This window comes from Mus caroli, chromosome 9 (genome assembly GCF_900094665.2).
Source record: "Mus caroli chromosome 9, CAROLI_EIJ_v1.1, whole genome shotgun sequence".
NCBI classification, from domain to species: domain Eukaryota; kingdom Metazoa; phylum Chordata; class Mammalia; order Rodentia; family Muridae; genus Mus; species Mus caroli.
In genome coordinates, this window is record NC_034578.1 from 66194149 (window position 1) to 66210887 (window position 16739).

Here is a 16739-nt window from a genome sequence, read left to right on the forward strand (position 1 = left end):
AAGAAAGAAAGAAAGAAAGAAAGAAAGAAAGAAAGAAAGAAAGAAAGAAAGAAAGAAAGAAAGAAAGAAAGGAAGGAAGGAAGGAAGAACAAACTGGCAACAGTGAAATGTTTCTGAATACAAAGTGAGCCAAGTCCCAAACCATCACAGAATGACCATAAGGCCCCTCTACAGAGTGCACTGTATTGCAACACATGACCCCACTGCAGCTGTTGGCCCTCCCGTCCCACCACCATGCAATGCCAGAAAACACTGCCTGGAACACCTCAGCTCAGTCTCAAAACTTCTGCATGTCAGGAATTGGCAGGTTTTTACTTCACAGAGTCCTCTGCCCTAAAGAAACATAATGATTGAATTGCAGAAAGCAAAGATCATAATATTTTCCTATCGTTTTTCCTCAACATCAAAGTATCAGATTAAATATATCTTTGAACTACATTAGGTTACAGTGTTTGATTTTAAATACTGCTGTTTGAGTTGCTGACTTGAATTTCATTTTTAAAAATTATTCAGTAAATTTGGGCTTGAGACTAGGACAGAATTTCTCACAGCTTCTGAAACGGGCATGAACATCCTTTTGGCATTTCCTCTTACCTTTTTATGAGAAGTGATGTTCTCAGTATTGATTATAAAATCAAAATAATGATCACCTCTGAAAAGCATTAAAGAGACTCTGCCCTGTGGCATCAAATATTCAGCCACAATTTAATTCTCTATGCAAAAACAAACACATTCATCCCATTAGTATAAAAATTAGCTTTCATCTTTAATAAACAGAATATACTTTTACAGGAATGAAAAGATTACTTTTATAATAAGCTTATGATCTGTAAACTTTTGATTTGTTTACTTATTTTATATTCTAGAAAATCTAGGGTTTTGTAACAATTTCTCAGTTGTAAACGGGTCATGAGAGGGGAAAGGTTTAAGAACCCAGGCTGAGCATATAAAACAAAGGAATTTGTTTTCTTTTCCCCCTCGTGTTTCAATGATATCCTCAAACCTCTTCCGGCCCTGACTGTGGATGGCTGTTTTATGGGTGAGCTGCAGCCCTCTAGAGCAGAACCATTTCTCAGGATATGACTTTCTCTCCTACACTAGCAGAGAACCCAGCCATTTGTATGGGCCAATAAGATGGCTCAACGTGTAGAGTTTGCTAAGTCTAAAGACTGGAGGTTTATCCCTAGAAGCCACATGGTTAAAGGAGAGAACTGATTCCCAAAAGTGTCTGGCCTACACACACACACACACACACACACACACACACACACACACACACACCATCTGAATGGGCAAGCACACTGCATACCTATTTTGACAGACACGAGGACAACTACCCTGTGTTTTCATCCAAAGGTTTGGCTGACGTGCTCTGCTACGGGAAGACAGAGGATTGGCACAGCCTCAGCGGAGTCAAGTTTCTCATAACCTTTGGTCTTAGCATGCGAACTTAGACTTTCCATTGATGAGCAAAGTGTGTGTCTGCTCTTACAGAAATGACTGTATTTACTCTCTTGGTTGTTTGACCAAGATTGGTTCGACGACCAATGACAGTCAACCATCACCAGGTTTGGGACAGATTGCTTCTTTTGTCCCATCAGAAGGTTTGGTGGTTATGGGAACTCCACTTCCCACCCATCCCCACCCCCTCTCACTGAACTTACAACACTAAGCTGGAACAGTCCAGGGGAAAGACTCAAGACATTTTTGGTCTTGCCAAGTTCCCATGAGGGCCAGCCCATGTGGATGAAACACCCTCAGGTGCATTGGCACAGGCAGTTGTGTTCCAGGTCCAGCTGAGGTTTCTTTGAAAGTGTAGATGTGGGTGGTAGGTACATGGAAACACTCTTAAGCTATGGGAGCTCTGTGCCTGGAATCCATGACAGGGCTATGGGCAGAACTGTGACATTTGCATTTCCTCAAATTTCACCCTGTTCAGGAGGATTCAGCAGAAGTCACTGGCTCTACTAAGTGAAGTACACAAATGCTAATCATGTCCTCCCATACCAGCCTATTCCAGGGAGGCTCACATTGTGTGTATGTGTGTGTGTGTGTGTGTGTGTGCGCGCGCGCGCATGTGCGCACATGCTCACACATTCATGTTTGCGTTTGAGGTGCATATGGACTTGTGTGTCATTCCTCGGGTCCCTTCCATTTTTTATTTGAGACAGCATCTCTCATGGGCCTGAACTTCAGTGTATGCTAGGCTAGCTTGCCAGTGATCTCCAAGCAATGAGATCACAAGTGTGCACCATTGCACCTGGCCTCTTACTTGAGACCCAAACTCAGGCCCTTACCTTTGCAAGGCAAGTGTTTTCCTGACAGCATCACCTGCCTAGACCAGAGGCTTATACCGCTGTGCAATCATCAGCCACCTAGAAACTATATTACATGGAAAACCCTGTATACTAGATCTGGATTACCTTGAGATTCCAATACTGTCATAAGGCCCCAGTAGCACTGATACTGGTTGTTGTAGCCATATTCTGAACAGCAAGACCCCAGAGGCAAAGAACAGGGCACAGTGACATTAACATAGGCTGAGCTAATGATGAAGAAGAACTCATCACTCTTAAAAGACAGACTCACCAACAGGAGCCATCCACAGGGATTCATGGTGAACCAGAGGGGAGGGGGGTGAACTTGGGGAGAGGCCCGGGCCAGGCCTTAGAGATGAGAAGCAGGTAAGAAGGAAAGAAAGTGAGCAAAGACTGTGTCTCGGGCAGAATCCAGGGCCTGGGTAAAGAGAGAACACACACAACCTGAACGTATTTCCTATGGGAGCAGATACCTGACAAATCACCCACTCATCCCCAAGACCCCAGCAAAAGAACGATAATAATAATGATAAATCATAGAGAAGTACAACACATTCCTATGGCAATGAAGTAACCACTCCCATTTGAAGGCACTGGGCTTTCTTTCTGCTGTGTAATGTAATTAGAGAGTAGGAGACGGGAGTGTGGGATGCTCTAGGATGAGGGCGTTGGGAGCCAGATGAAGTCATGAAAAGCCCCATGCTGTCATGTTGGCTTTTCTTAGAGCCTGGCCTTCTGTTTCTTACCCATTGACCAGAATGGGGTTCGGGTTTCTGCTTCCCCCGATGTATTTTCTCTCCTCAATGAGAGAAAATGAGCCCAGTCAGCTGGTCAATCTCCCCCCAGCTTTCTTCCTTTCCTCCAATTGCTTCATCCCATCCTGTTGTTCTTTCCATCCAGAGACGAGATTCTAACCAGTAGAAAGACCTAGAACGGCCTTCTTGTAAGTATCGTCTTACTGAGAAATCAACCTAGCTCTCACCCTCTGCCCATCCTAGTAAGCTTCTCAAACAGGTGCTTACATTTGATTCCCATTTGAAAATGGAACAACCGAGGCCCAGAGGACTTCATCAAGTCTGTTGACACAGTGTGTAGACTCCACACATTAGTAGATAATGACCAGCAGCAGGTCCAGCCATAGGCTTCAACCCAAAGAGGACACAGAGGCCCGATAGGTAGACAAATTCCTGAGGTCAGTCCATTTGAAACTGGGAGTGCAAACCCAGTGTGAGCGATCTCAGAGTCTTTGTCTGCCCTTCTGCTTCGCTCCTCGTATAGCCTGTTTTCTCATTTGTGAAGCACAGGTGAGTATCTGTGATCTGCCAAACCTCCTCTGAGCTCTGATAGCCTGGGACGCTGCCACTTTGCCCCAGAAACCAAAGTGCTTTGCTTCTAGCATCTAGTCAGTGCTCAGCACTGGGTTTAATGATGTCAAACCCTACTGCACTGTAGCTGTCACTGTCCTTCACAAGACACTTTGGTTTGTTCCACCACAGTGGGGTGGGCTGAGGGAGAGCACCTATTTGCCATCCTGCAAGGCATGTGCACAGCCAGATGGACTGGGTAACTTAGCTACAGGCTACAATAGCTTATCTTGATACCGGTTCCACTATTTATACAGGAATAAAACTGGCATCCCTTCAACACCAGATCCCTAGACACCGATATCGGTAACCTTTGGCTGAATGTGTGTTTCTGGTCCTGTGTCAAAGCCTGGAACCTTGGGCAGAGGAGATTGGAAGGTGAAAAACACAGATTTGTGTATGAAACGTTGGAATTGTCTGTGGGGCAGGGTTTCATGACCGACACAGCACCAACATCTGAGGATGCTCAGATCTCTTGTGTCAGTTTTAATGATATAAAACTTATTCACATAGCCTTAATAATTTAAATTGTCTGTAAGATTACTTACAATGCTTCATGTAACGCAAATGCTATCTAAATAGCTGCTATACCGTGTTGGCTTAGGGAATGATAACGAGATAAAATGTCTGTACATGTTCACTGCATACACAATATTTTAAATAGTACCGTAGCTCCTTAGATATGGATCCTACATGTTTGGAGGCTGCTGTATTTTCTTCTGGGCTGCATGACCTGAGATAAGTTTCTTTTCTATGTTAGCTTCCCCTTTGGAATATTTCCCTCTGTGGCCTTGATGCCTACTTCTTGTTACTCTTCAAGCTTCAGAAAGTGCCGTGTGACCTAAGATACCTTCTGGAAGATCACGTGTCCATGACATTATGTGTCTGCACCCATGCTTTGCTAGTTGTCTCTCAGTTTCTTCTGCTGGTGTTCCTTTCCTGCAGTGATGACAGTGTCTCAGTGTTTCTCTGGCTGGCCCATCAAAATTTGTAATCCCCTCAAAGCCTCTCACCATGTATCATTCCTTCCCCTAAAAATGTTTCTCAGAGAATGGATGACCGGATCAAGCCATGATGGAGATGCACTTACACAGTCTTCTAGCTTCCTGCCTGTAAGTTGGGAGGAAAATTGTCTTCATCTTTCTCATGTTCTCTGTGCCTCTTCTTCCTTTTTCTTTTTTGTAGACTTGCTCAGAACTTTTGCCCATGCCCAGTGGCACTTTGCGTCTAATCTGTACCCAAATCACATCCCCGTCCCCTTCTTTGTCTGTATTCCCACATTCCTAGACTAAGCCAGGTTCTTCCTGGGGAAACCACATCTAGAATGCTGATTGTCCAAGAAGTGCCTTCTGGCTGAAAAAGAGCCAGTACTTTCTTTCCTGTCCTATTTGAAGTAAAAAGTAGTTTCCAGGATCTGTAGTCTTTAAACTTAGCCCTTAGATCATCCAATTTTACAGAGATGTTCAAAGCAGCATCAGGAACTTTTCTAAACTCGGTTTTGTCCTGTTACTGTGACAACTAAATACTTTTCTACAAGAAAGAAAGAAAGAAAGAAAGAAAGAAAGAAAGAAAGAAAGAAAGAAAGAAAGGAAGGAAGGAAGGAAGGAAGGAAGGAAGGAAGGAAGGANAGGAAGGAAGAAAGAAAGAAAGAAAGAAAGAAAGAAAGAAAGAAAGAAAGAAAGAAAGAAAGAAAGAAAGAAAGAAAGAAAGAAAGAAAGAAAATACATTGATTCTCTAAATCAGTGAGGAATGTCACCCTCCCTTCAGGAAATTCTGTTGAGGAGATCTGGACCCAGACCTCAAATCATAGCAGGTAACTGGCTAATCTAAGGCAGGCCTGCACAAAGAGGGTAGCATTGAGTGTCACAGATGAGAGAGAAGAATCCCTTGAGTCGTAGGAGGTATTGGAAGGTTTTCCCCTGGAGACACGAGGTGTATGGTGACAGTAGCCATGACGTCAGATGAATGTCAGGAAAGTGGTTTCTTACCGTATTTATCTACTGACTTCATCTTAGTCCCAGCTTTAATCAGTACTTTTTAGACCTGTCATGTTCCATTTGCCCTCTTAACCAACAGTAGAGAACCATCCACTGTTGTTGCTAACACTTTTAACTCCAGGGTCTTTGTCACACTTACCGATTGGCTATATAAAGAATTGCTCCCAAAAGCTGCCCTTAGTGTGGACTTAGTTCAGTTTAATACAAAAATGATTTTTGGTTGGTTGGTTGGTATCTCTTTAGGATTTACTTATTTTGTATTAATTAATGTGTAGGTAGGTATTCATATCTGAATCTGGGCATGTGTACATGAGTATAGGTATCCTCCGAGACCAGAGGCATCAGATCCCCCTGGAACTGGAATTATAGGCAGTTGTGAGTTGCCCAACATGGATGCTAGAACTGAACTCTGCTCCCCTGGAAGAGTAGCACTCTGTCGTAACCACAAAGTTATCTCTCAGCTCTTGCCAGTTTGTTTTGACAGAGGGTCTCTATACGTAGCCCAGTTGGCTTTGAGCTTGCAATATATCATCCTGTCCCAGGCTTCCAAGGGCTAGATTACAGCCATGCGCTACCATGCCCAGATTTTTTTTTTTAAGTTCAAACAATAAAGCATAACGCAGCAGGCATGTGATTCCCCGGACTCAGAATCAAATTCTCTCTGTACGATGGAAGTCTCATAATAGAATAAAGGAAATGAAGCAGAACATAGCTGCTCCCGTGTCTACTGTCAGCTTCCCTTATATGATGCAAACTCTGACCAGTTGACCAGGTGGGCAATGATGCCTTGCTAAATCTCACAGCAGCATGACGATTTGAATCCCTTTAATGGACAGCTTTGAGAAGAGAAGAAGTATTGGTCCCTAGATGCCATAGGAAAAGCATCTCCCATGTTCTTAGCTCAGCTTCATAGCACAGAGAACAGCAGCCGGGGGAGTGAATCAGAGGTTCTGTAGGCGCCTATACAGTCTGTCTTGTGGTTTCCATATGACCATAAAAGGTGATTCTAAGCTTGAGCTGCCCTGCTAAAGCAACTCTCTCTGGTTTACAACCTGAAAAGCCAGGAGACATCTCACCCCTTTGATATGGGGTGCTCTGGGAAACCTGACAGACTACAGCTCCTCTGCATCTTACCCCATAGCTGTGCCTAGCAGTGAGATAAGTGCAGACTAATAAAGCAGACAGGGTCAAGTGCACCATCCTTGTGGTCAGCCACAGAGAAAAACATAATCTTCAACTCGCCCCCAGACTCCACGCCTGAGTCAGCCTTTCTAGGTTATTGCATGATACTCAGATTGCTACCAACATCATGTCTAGACCCGTCTCCCAGGGTCAGACATGGAGCTGAGTGCTACACTTGGTGATTCTCAGTTTGGAAGGGTCGCTGATGCTGTACTTAGTTTCCTTTCAGAGGACAGTAGACAAATTGTCTTCCTTTGTTTCCTATTGTTGTGATAAAGACTAGGGCCATTGAGGGAGGAAAGGGTTTATTTGGCTTGCATTTCAAACTTACAACCTACCATAGAGGGAAGCAGAGACAGAAACTTAGGGCAGGAACCTGGAAGCAGGAACTGAAGCAGAAGCCCCAGAGAGGTGCTGCTTATGGGCTTGTTTCTCCTCCTACCTTGCTCAGTTTGCTATCCTACATATCCCAGGACCATCTATTGTGGAATGGCCCTGCCCACAGTGAGCTAGATTCTCCCGCATCAATTAATCAAGAAAATGTCCTTCAGTCTTGCCTACAAGCTAATCAGATAGAAACACTTTCTTATTTGAGATTCCCTTTTCCCAGATAACTCTAGCTTATATCAAGTTGAAAAAAAAATTAACCAGCATATGCATAGTTTGAACTACCAAGGATTATTCTTTCATTATCTTTTTTAAAAAAAAAGTATAATTATTTATTTTTTAGATTTTATGTGTATGGATGGGTGTTTTGCCTACATGTATATCTGTGCACTGTGCTCCTGAGGCCTGGAGAAGCCAGAAGAGGCTATTGGATCCCCTGGAACTAGAGTTACAAATGCTCTGAGTCACTGTGTGGGTGCTGGAAATCTAACTGAGGCCCTCTGGAAAAGCAGTTAGTGGTCTTAACCACTGAGCAATCTATCCAGCATAATGTAATAGCTTTTCTACCTTGCAGATTTAAACATCAAACCTCCCATTACTTAAATAACTAGAAAATGTCAAATGCCTGTAGCATGCTTGGAGGAACTGATATAGCCTAATGTTGCAGTGTTTTTCAGGAATAATCATCTTAAGTATTTGTTATTTATGTGTATCTGTTGCTAGGAAGCTCAGCCAATTTGTTATAAATTGCTAATTTTGTTTCTGATACCCACCCAAGGCCATATTCAGCCATATGTTTATGCACACATGGTAGTTCTTGTTGTTGGGTTGGGTTTTTTTGTTTTGTTGGGTTTTTTTTGGGGGGGGAATGTTTGATGTGTCATCCCACCTAAACTGTTTTGTGTATAGCATTTTGTAAACTATAATTATCATCAACAGCAAAAAAATCTTCTTTGAAAGTTTTTTAAATTTTAATTTTCTTATTATTGTATGTGCACATGAGAGGATTAAAGGAGACAGAGAGAGAGAGAGAGAGAGAGAGAGAGAGAGAGAGATCACACTAGAGCATGTGTGTGGAGTCGGTTCTCTCCTTCTATTTTATCAGGTTTCAGGGACCAATATCAAGTCTTAAAGTTTGGAGACCAGTGCCTTTACCCAGCAAGCCATCTTGCTGGCCCCTCTTGAAAGTTTTTAGGCAGAACAATACTGCCTCAGAATTGGAAATGATAGAGATTGTCTTAAAGTCTGTAATATTACTGGCTGATAATGTTATATTTCAGGTTTGTGTTTCTCTTGGACCCGATTCTTTGTAAAAGACTATTACATCTTTTCTCCCAGTTACTCTTCAGTAGATGGTATGCATTCATTTTCCTTGGGCCAGTGAAATAGCTCAGCAGGATAATGCACTTGCTGTCAAGCTTGATGGCCTGAGTTTAAGACCCCAGAACCACACAGTGGGAGAAAAAACTGGTTCCCCCAAATTTCCCTCTGATGTCTACACATGACCTATAGACCCTACTCACATACACACCAATGAATGAATAACTATAACTTAAAATCATTACATTTCCCAAAACACAGACACAGGTATGTGGGCTCACATACCTGAGTGAGACCTGAGCCCATCCATTAAAGGCTGGCTTGGTGTCCACTTTTAGTCTCAGCCTTTTCTACACTGTAACTGCCCTGAAATTCCACAGCGCAGATAACAGCGTGGTTACCCTTGTTGGCCACGATGATTGGAAGAGTCTTGTAATCACATGGCTAGCTCCCCGTGATTTTAAATCAGTGCTGGCCCAGGTGTATTGTGAACCAAGTTCCAAGCCCAAGGTGCTGTCCTGAGATGTTTTAATCACTACTTTCTTCTGTCTCTTTGATGTCTTCTTGTTGGCGACAGTCTAGCCATTTGTTATGTGCCCAATTAAGTAAGCCGTCTTGTAGTCTTTTGTAGAATGTGGAAACTTCTCGTTTTATGCTTGTGACTCTGCTTCATAGAGAGATGGTGAAAAAGGTTACAGTTCTTCGGTTTCTCTATTATCGTTCTCCACCAAGAGCTTGTCACCGATTTGGGTGTCACAGCAACAGTCATTTTGAGGCCTCATGAAAGCCTACCTACTCCCTAGTCAAAGAGACAGCCCCTGACCTTTGCAACTGGGGATAATGACCAAGGCTGTGGCATGATGACCTTTAGGCCAAGAGTGGGTGGCAGCACTTTCTTTTCTGTGACAGTCATTCAGCTTTGCCTCTCTCTGTATTTTTAATTGGAAGCAAGTGTGTGGTATGAGTCTGCCTGGTTCTCCCCCACCCAGAACTCTTGAGTTAAAAGGTTGTGGGTGACTGGCTTTTGTCATAAAGGAATGGTCTCCACACTAAGCTGGGGGTCATTATTAATTGCCAGCTACAGACACCAAAGGATATGACTGAATACCTTCAGGGGAAATGCAGATAGCAGAAGCAGGCCTTTGTCCTGTATGGCACATGGCATGTTTTATTGCTGTCTAAATGGAGCCCACAGCCCTGGAAGCCATTGTTCCACCTCTATTGTGATATTACTTGTTACAGACTCTCTCAGCATCCTTCATTCCACTCTCTGCTGCTGTAACAGCTAGCCTACTCCAAAGATGCAAACAGAGATAGCCAATATCCAAATATTGAAATATCCAAAGATGTTTCATAAGCAACCACTGCACACTGGGCCCTGAAGCCAACGCTTTTCATATTGTTTTACTTCATTCTCACAACAAACCTTCAAGTTCAACCTTGTAGTCATTTGCCAGACCTAGGATCAAAGTCAAGGGTCACACCTGGATATTAAGTAGGGAGGAAGACAGGCTGCTAATATTGATGATGCACATAGTCAAGGATAAAGAGACTTCTGAAACCCCAAACACAGATCATGGTTAGCCGGGATCACTCACATCTCAGGGCAGGAAACACAGTGGGTGTCCAGTGGCTCGCTCTTGGGGTATTCTTGAGCATGGCTCTCTGCTGGCTGTGTCATATGGAGTCATCAAATTGAGAGTCCAAACAATGGCATGGTCAGGGCCAGCCGGTGACAGGCCCTGACAGGGGTTGGGATTGGGAAAGCACCACAACACCACTGCACATTCCTCAGCTCCCTGGGGAAACCATCTGCACTGTGAGTGCAAGGAAGCTCAGGGGGACGCTTTCTGGGAGTGTGGTAGTCATGTCCTGGCCCCAAGGGAGCTGAAGTCTCATCATGAGGTACTTCCTTCTTCCTCAGAATAGCCTGACGGTCCAGAAAGGACATTCTCAGAATCTGTATCCACTTGGCATGGAGATCATGCTAACAAAAGCTGGAGGGAAGAACTGGATTATAGCAAAATAAATGCACCACACATGTGTACATTCTCTCTCCCATCCTCAGGATTGGTTTTTATCTTCAGAAAACCCATAGTAGAAGATAATGTTTTTCACTTTAAGTCATGTGCCTTGGTAGTTCTGAGACATAGGGTATTTAAGTACCTCCAACTTTCAGATGCTCTGACCTGCGACCTAGAGCACCCCAGTACTGCAGATACCCACCTAGTCTTCAGCTAGCAGCACGTTTAGCTGAGCCTGTTACTCATGTTCTTGACAACCATAATGTGCTGGCAGAATAGAGCAATCTGGCCTTCCTCCCAGGGGTTCAGACAGAGCCCTGTCTCTGAGACAGCACCACTGGTACCTAAGATTGTAGAAGGGACCAACAGAACACCACGGTCTTAAAAGAAAGCTATAGATTTATCTTCCACCAACCTGAGCTCCAGTTTGTGCTCATACATGGCTATATAACCACACCAAGGGTCATGCATGGTTTTATGTTTGTGTATCTACCCACAAGGTTGTTCTGCAATGATCAGGGCGGTGTGAGCAGGGAAGCTTGGTCCACCTCACAGAGTGATTCACAAGGGCTCTGCCAAGTGCAATGTGTTACTGCCTTTGTTTGTACGCATCTCCACACCCACTCGCTCAGCACCCGACTGAATGAGATGTGCTCTGGTGCTCTGCGTGGAGAGAAAAGAATGAAAAATAATGGCCATTCAGACAAAATAAAGCTCTTTTTATTTATTTTTTTATTTTTTTATTTTTTTCCTTTGGTACTTTTCAGAAAGCACTCTTGTTTCCATTGTTGTAGCTGTGTCCACATAATAGCTTCATCCTTGTCCTTCATTGAAACACACCCAGTGTGAGGAAAATAGCTTACCTCCACACACAAATGAATGTGTGCTCTTGAAGTGATCAACAGGGGTAGCGTGGGCCTGAGAGAAGGTTGAAGCAAGTATCTGGAGGGCTTCCTGCTCAGAACAAGACAATGGATAGGCGACTGTAAATAACAGGAAATGGCTTGCTGGGAAATTAGTCTTCCTTCTGCCTGACAAGACCCCAAGGAGAAAAAAAAGAAGGCTAACACCGTCATCACCATCCCTGCTCACATGGACTGGACATGTACTATATAGCAGGCATTTTGCTGGACATCTCATATATATGAGGTAATTGTCTCAAACCCCTCTGAGGAGACCATTATGTTCCCATTTGAAAGCTAAGGGATCCAAACCCTAGAGAGATCTCTCCAATGTCACCACCTAGGAAGTGGTGAAAGCATCGGGAGTTTGAACACAGGAACCATCTGATCTTTTCCATCTCTTGAATATCACAATGAAGTCTTGAAGGCCACTCTTAGAATATTGGAATTAAAATATCTCAAGCATTAGTAGAATAATTAGTAGAATTCCTGGGTAAGAAGGGGGGCACTTCATTCAGGGAAGATACTCTGAAGTTCATACCTAGTTCACCTATGGCTCATCTTGGTGGTGAGTGGATGGTGATTTGAATGTGGTACCCGATCAGATGTATGAGAGGCAGAATGAGTGAAAACAGCAGTGTGGGCCTGTGGAGAAAGGAAGCAGAGTGGTCACAGCTCCTCGGTGGGCTCTTATGACCACAGCTCTTAGCCATAACCCAGGCTTTCTAACATGAGCAGTGTCTTGAAAACCTTCAATGTCCTCCTGGTTGTCAGACTCTCCGCTTCCTCATCTCTCAAGGCATCCCCTCAGACTGACTTCTGTTTAATGGCTTATTTTTGCCTGACTCAATGACAGGAAACCTAAATGATAAGGGCTGTTGTGACCTCATCTTATCACCTTACCTGAAGAAACTTATCCCTTCTACTCTTACCCACTCTCCTTTGGCCATCCATGGCTTTCTAACTTATCTAGATCTATCAGGAAAGCTCTGTTGTATGAGTAACTTTCTCATTGCAGTGGCAAAATACCCGATAAGAACAACCTAAGAAAGGGAAGGTTTGCTGCGCCTCACATTCTGAGGGTTCTGTCCATCATGGCCTGGGAAGACGTGGCTACAAAAGTGTAAGGCAGCTGGTCACATTATATATGCAATCAGAGGCAGAGAGAGACAGATGCTGTTGTGTAGCTCACACTTTGTCTTTTATTCAGTCCAGAGCCTTATCCCTTAGAATGGTACCATCTTCATTCATGGCGAGTCTTGGTTTCTCCATTAAAACTTTCTGGGAACAGTCTCTTAAAAATACCCAGGCATGTGTTGCCATAGAGATTCTAAATCCAGTAAGCTGATGATGAAGATAAACCATTATACTTGATATGTGTATCTTTTCCTAACCCCATCTTCACAGTTCTCATAATGGGAGCTTGGAATTCATCATTTCAGGAGTATCTACACCACAGAAGTGTATAAAGCCTGCAGCCAAGTCCTTGCTTTTGTTCTGAGAGCTGAGTTGTGAATACATTGCTGCCAAGACCCAATATTCCACCACAGTGGCCACCATAACATCTACTCATGTGTGTCTGTCTGTGCTGACTATATAAAGAGAATCCGATTCTTTGTGTGTCCTCATGTTCATGTATGCACAACTACATGTGAGGGTCCACTTACCTGTGTGTGCATTGTGGAGACTGGAGGGTAACGGTTCAACGAATCATCTTCTATCACTCTCTACCTTATTTTTGAGACTGAATTTCTCACTGAACCTGAAGCTTACTATTTTGGTGAAGCCAGCTAACCACTGAGCTCCAAAGAGCCATGTGTCTCTGCTCTCTAACACTTCGACTAAGATGTGCACCACCATGGCTGGTTGTTACACTGGTGCTGAAGATCTAATTTTGGGTCTAAATTTCTTTCTATCTCAACAGCACCCTCAAGACACATCATACACAATCAGTATTCTGGTTTCTGTCAGCAGTTTTCAGATGATATCCAATTAGACCAAAATGAATCTTCCAAGTAGCCAGTTCCATCTGTCCACCCATACAACCATCGCTTCATACGAATAAGCATTGACTACATCAAGTGCTAAAGCAGAATACAGGGAGACACACAACTGAGGAGGCCTCTGCATCAGGAAGTTCACATTCTAATCTGGGGAGACAGGAAATAATGATTACACAAACAAACTGATTAGATACTGTATAGTACAGAAACGACCTGCAAAAGGAACAACTATTGAGGGTGGGATAGAAGAGAACTTGGTGATTGCATGGTTTACACTCGGATTGGAAGGTATGTTACTTTCCTCTTGTGCTATAAAAAAGTTCCCTGAGTGTGTGGCCTAGAAGCATGCCTTGTGTATTATCTTAACCATTCTGCAGCTCAGAAGTCTAAAGTGGATTGCTAGGACTTCTCAGGCTCTAGGGGAGGTTCCATGCCCTTGCCTTTCCTATCTTGGAGGTCACCTGAATGTCTTGGATTTGTGGCTCTGCATTTCTCCAACCTCTGCTCCACTGTGACTTCCCCATCCCTGGTTCTGATTCTCCTGCTTCCTTCTTTCCCCAGCTATTATTTTGGGGTCACGTTGATGATCAAGGATCATTTTCATGTCTCAAAATACTGACTCATTCTTGGAAAGTCTCTTCTTCCAGGTAAGATCACACAACCCCAGGTTCAGTGTGCTGGGATGTTCAGGGGCATCCAGAATTGTCTTTTCCCTGATTAATCCATACTGGGATGGAAGTGAATTTTCAGGTAATCACCATGCAGTTTAGTACTGTCTAGTCGATGCATAATGTAAGTTATCTGTGTCATTTTAGACGTTCAAGGAGATTGGGGATGTGGTTCAATTGGTAGAGTGCTTGTCTGACGTGTACAAATACATTTATTCATAAACCAGACATGGTGACATAGGTCTGTAATCTTAGCAGTTGGAAGGTTGAGGGTGAAAGATCAGAAATTTAAGCAAGTTTAAGCCACCCTGGGCTACATGAGATCCTGTCTCAAAAAACAAAGCAAAACAAAAACAATGATAAATGAAAAGATAGATCATTGATTTAGAGGTAGATAAATGATAAATGGATGTATAGATGCTAGTGATAGATAGATAGATAGATAGATAGATAGATAGATAGATAGATAGATAGATAGATAGATAGATCAACTTTGTAAAAGATGTCTTACCTTTTTTTTGACACCATCAACATCCATCTTGCATCTAAAGCACACTTCAGTTTAGCCCTCGCCTGCTCAATAGCTTTATGTGCATGTAAGCTACCTTTTTGGACAGCCCAAGTTTAGATTCTGTCCTCAGCATCCTGTAAGGAATGTATTAAAGAAGTGTTCGAAGAAGCTATTGGCAGTGGGGTGTCCCAGAGTAGATGGGCCACCTGTCCCCATCATTAGCCACTCTCCCCAGGAGCTGTGACTTAGATCACAGAAGTAGAAAATGGACAGACAGAGTCAAAGAAAGGATGTCTTCTGCCAAGGTTAACAGGGCTCCATTTCCAACCCTGGCCAGACAGACCCTTGCTTTGCAGAAATATGAAAGCAAGCAAAGAAACAAGCAAAATCACCATCTTTGTCTTTTTGATGGGTCCTTATGTTCACCTCTGTTTTTCACACTGTAATTCTCCTAAGGGAGGTGTGGCCACAGCCTGACTCTTCCCAACTCTTTGTAATCAGGACAATTTACTCAGGCCATTATACTCATAACAAAAAACACTGAGGGGGTACCAACTGTAGGGTAAGACGTATATATATCTTGGCAGCTCCGTGTGTGTGTGTGTGTGTGTGTGTGTGTGTGTGTGTGTGTGCATTTGTACCCATACTTTCTTGAGCTCTTGCTGTGATCCTAATATTGAGCAGTTTAGTCCCCAAAGTTCAGTGCCAAGAGAAAATATTGTACATCCATTCTGATTCCACAGTGATATTAGAAGAGCTTATGAAATAGAAAATAAAGATCTGAATCCAGGTCATGGTCGTTTACATAAAGGCTATTTTATGAGAAGTATATTCAGTACTGTACACAGCAGTAAAAACAACACTGGGTTAATTGGAATATCCTATATAGAGACATCATGATCTTAGCAACACAGGCACCATCTGGAAGAAAGTCTAGCATGGAGCATCCTTCAGATAATGGATTAGAGAGCCTGGTGTCTCAGCCCTGTCATTGAGCTACCACTGCCAAAGGTCAGCTTGGACTGCATAGATCGCTCACTCAGTAATCTGCTTGTCTTGCAAACACAGAGCCCCAGAACCCACATAAAAAACAATAAGAAGCATACTTGGGAAATTCTAGTCTAATAAAGACCTTATCTTCAAACTTAAAATGTGAGTGACTCCTGAGAAACAATTCCCAAGGTTGGCTTGTGGCTTCTGGGTATAAGTGCATACACAAACAGAAGCACAGTGAATGAGGGGTGGCTCCCTCCGGTTGCTGTTGCTGTTCAAGCATTAGGGGCTGAGTGTTGGAGCCCCAGAACTCGAGTAGAAAAAGGCAGGTATGGCAGCACATGCCTGTAACCCAAGTACTTTGTTGGGGAGAATGGAAATGAGCCAGATAGTCCCCCAGTCTCTCTCTCTCTCTCTCTCTCTCTCTCTCTCTCTCTCTCTCTCTCTCTCTCTCACACACACACACACACACACACACACACACACACACACTCACCAGTGTGAAGCTCTAGAATATAGGGACAGAGGAACATTCTGTGAATGCCTTGGGGCTTTGCAGTCACTCAAATTACCAGTGACTCTAATTAACTTCCCAGGATTCTGGAACAGTCTTTATCTGCATTGTAAAAAAGGAATGTTTCCCTCAGGTAACATGTCAGGCTGAGGCCTTCCTGGGTGAGTTTTCTAGAATAGTAGAGGCATGGTGATATGGCAGCTGGGAAATAGCAGATTCAACAGAAATCTCCAGTCTTTGGTGCTATACTCTTTTTAGGAGAGCTAGAAAGTACCAGAATCCACTTTTTAGTTGAATAGACCGTGTGTGTGTGTGTGTGTGTGTGTGTGTGTGTGTGTGTGTGTGTGCAGTTACTAATATCATTGAATTATAGTGGGCCAAGCTCTGTCCCAAAACTGAATGGACTTTAGTTCTACCATGAATTAAACCAGTAATGAGTACTCTCATCTCTGATTCAGTCATTATCTACTAGATTTGATAGCTACAGACCACTCAAGACTCCTTTGCTTAGGATAAAATACTTACACTCTCTGGACCTCAGGATTCTCTTTGATCC

The 16739-nt window shown here is 43.4% G+C and overlaps 1 protein-coding gene across 1 annotated transcript in view; it reads left to right on the forward strand.

The window, feature by feature from the left end:
- Nucleotides 1–16739, forward strand: part of Rora (RAR related orphan receptor A) — a 731210-nt gene that overhangs the window by 363001 nt on the left and 351470 nt on the right. The gene's annotated exons all lie outside the window — the stretch shown is intronic.